Below are 3,232 nucleotides of genomic sequence, written 5' to 3'. Positions count from 1 at the left end.
TTATACTATACTCTGAAAATTAATTAAATTGCTCTCATTTTGCTATATACTTAATATATTTAAAAAAAAATGTTGGATTTTCATTCGTGCCTTCCTTGAATATTATTCTTGATACTCTTTGAAATAACTTGAAAAAGATTTTATCTACACTTGAGTTGAAAACTATCTTTGGAATCTACATTTAGAGATCTCTTCTGGCTCACATCTTAAATGTCTCATTTTTAAAGCCAAACTTTTCATCCTTGATTTTGATGTGATCCAATCATAATTTTAAAACTGTCTTAATTGGCTCTGATCTATACTCATTATCTTACCCTGACATTATTGCCTTGAGTTACGTGATTCATATGCTTGCAATAATTTGACATCCATTGAATGAAATATTGCCTTGTGCTTTATGTTCATAATGCTTTATGTTTTGAATTGAATATAAATCAGCTTTGATTGAAATATGTTGAATATGTTAAAACTGATTAACTCTAAAGCATTATCATGAAGTATGTTCTTAAAGTATCTCCCAAACTTTGTATTTGTTTTGACTTATATTTGCTCTTTGTGGTAGTTTGTATTTCTTCTCTAAAACATAGTGCTTTTGGCATAAACAATGTTTCTCTTGAGTCATGATCTTTGTGATTGTCATAACAATACTATCCATTGCCATTCATTCTTTTTGATGATGACAGAAAGGGGGAGAAAGTATAAGAGAGAAACTAGAAGCAAATTCTATAGGAAAGATAATTCTATAAACAAAGACCGTATAAGGAAGAAAATATAAAAGGTATATATTGTATACTTACGGGGGAGACATGTATTATACACTAAATGGGGAGACATTTAACAAAGATAAAATCTGAATCTGGCACATAATCATAGAGATTTTTCTTGCCTCGATACATGACTTGAAACTCTTGATTTGACACAAACTTTTGAAAATTTTGTCTTAATGAAATACAAGAGTAAGGGGGAGCAAAGCTAAAAATCATTTGGCATCCATTTGGATAGGATAGGGGGAGCTCTTAGTTAATTTATACAAACTCTAAATAAGACTATTTTGAAACTCTTGAACCAAAAGTACTTTTTCATATGAATACCAATTTGCTTACTCTCAATATTTTGTAATCATCAAAAAGGGAGAGATTGAGGATGATAATGTTATTTTGATGATTAACACAACTATTGAGGCTATATCAAATTAGAAATGCAAATTAACTTGATACATCATTTATAAGTCTGTTACTCTCAGTACAATTCGTATAATAGGATAAAGATGCATTTCATTGTTTATATAGATGGATCTAACCTTGAGTTGCAGCAAAGTGTGGATTGAGTCGACCCAAAGGATGATTGGGTCAACTCCGGCACATCAAGAAAGCATTTGGCACACTTCTGCAAAAATGGCACAGATGAACAGTGAGTTGGGTCGACCCAAAGGCAAGACAGAACAGAAGACAGAAAAGGTTCTCTGGAAACCCTGTTAGGGTCGACCCAAGAAGAAGTTGAGTCGACCCAACTGAACCTTGAGTCGACCTAAAGAAAGGTTGGGTCGACCCAAGTGAAGGAAGGCTGAATTGCAAGTTTCTGTGTTTCTGAGAGGGTCGACCCAAGGAATGTTTGAGTCGACCCAAGTGAAAGTTGGGTCGACCCAAGGACAGGTTGAGCCGACCCAAACACGGGCAGAAGCATAACGGCTAGTTGTGCATAAGTGCTTTTTGGACTCCCAACGGCTATAAACGGCTAGTTTCTTCAATCCAACGGTCAGGAAGGACTATTTGGAGGTTGGAGAAGTATTTAAGAGGGAGTATTCATCAGAGGAAGCAAGCCTTGGAAAATACATCAAGTGCATTCAAGAGAAAACCCTAGCAAGGCAAGCTTCATTCAATTGCTTCATTCAAAGAGCCAAAAGAAAGTGGTTGAGCAGATTCCAAGAGGCATTAAAAGCTCCACCAACCCTTGAAGAGTGAAGCAATCGTGACAAAGAAGAGAAGAGCCTTATTAAAGGGATAACTATATTCTAAACTCTTCTTTGTATCTCATAATTGTTTTATTTGCTCATTTAGGAGCTTTAGTTCCTTGTTATTTATTCTTGTTGTAAGGTTTGTTGGTAAGCCCGTAAAACCAACATTGTAGGTTGTTGGTAAGCCCGTAAAACCAACGTAGGTTGTTGGTAAGCCCGTAAAACCAACATAGGTTGTTGGTAAGCCCGTAAAACCAACGTAGGTTGTTGGTAAGCCCGTAAAACCAACATAGGTTGTTGGTAAGCCCGTAAAACCAACGTAGGTTGTTGGTGAACCCGTAAAACCAATTGTGAAGGTTCGTTGGTGAGCCCGTAAAACCAACATAGGTTTTTGGTGATCCCGGAAAACTAAAGTGTAAAGGTTTTGGATTGTCAGCCCGAAAAACAATCCTACTGTAATCCAAGGGGTTATAGTAAAATTTCCAAGGGGACGCTTGGGGAGTGGACGTAGGTGCCTTGGGGTGCACCGAACCACTATACATCGTGGTGTTTGTGTTGTGGATTCACTTGTGATTGTTCTTGCATTATCTTTCATCTTTGCTATAGTTTAATTCATTGAAGTAATTTAAAGAAGCATTCACCGCACTCAACTAAGGATGTTTTCAAAGTACTAAAAATTTAGAAAAACCCAATTCACCCCCCCTCTTGGGTTGTCACCTTGGGCAACAATTTAGAGGAAGGAGAAGTTGTAACAAGGTTTCCGTAGGTGAACCTGCGGAAGGATCATTGCCGAGACCCGGACGAGGAAGACCCGCGAACATGTGAACGCGCTGCGTAGGAGCGGGAAGGCCCGGCCGACCCGCTACGTAGACCCCGCCCCCCCCCCGTCTCGCCCGCCTCGGGGCACGTACCCATGCCCGGCGGGGCCTGGAGGTGCGCCCGCGGCGTGCGGCGCGGGGCGGCGGGCGGGCCAAACTCGGCGCGGAGGGCGCCAAGGAACAGAGCACGGAAGCGGCGCGCCGCCGCCCGCCCGCCCCATCCCGGGGCCTGGTATGCGGATGGCGCCGCCGTCGACGGCAGCCTTACACGATACGACTCTCGGCAACGGATATCTCGGCTCTCGCATCGATGAAGAACGTAGCGAAATGCGATACCTGGTGTGAATTGCAGAATCCCGCGAGCCATCGAGTCTTTGAACGCAAGTTGCGCCCGAGGCCACCAGGCCGAGGGCACGCCTGCCTGGGCGTCACGCCAAGCGACGCTCCTTTCCCCCGGGCC

At 42.0% G+C, this 3,232-nt stretch overlaps 1 non-coding gene across 1 annotated transcript; it reads left to right on the top strand.

Moving 5' to 3' along the window:
* Window positions 1-3,047: 3,047 nt before the first annotated feature.
* Window positions 3,048-3,203, top strand: LOC120108170 (5.8S ribosomal RNA). The gene has a single exon (XR_005509650.1). It is a non-coding gene; the product is annotated as a 5.8S ribosomal RNA (ribosomal RNA).
* The last annotated feature ends 29 nt before the right edge of the window (window positions 3,204-3,232 follow it).

This window comes from Phoenix dactylifera, chromosome 10 (assembly GCF_051530095.1).
Source record: "Phoenix dactylifera cultivar Ajwa chromosome 10, Ajwa_hap1_PhDact_Kaust_v1.1, whole genome shotgun sequence".
Lineage (NCBI taxonomy): Eukaryota > Viridiplantae > Streptophyta > Magnoliopsida > Arecales > Arecaceae > Phoenix > Phoenix dactylifera.
The sequence above is the reverse complement of the archived record's forward strand: the minus strand, read 5'-3'. Positions and strand labels throughout refer to the sequence as shown.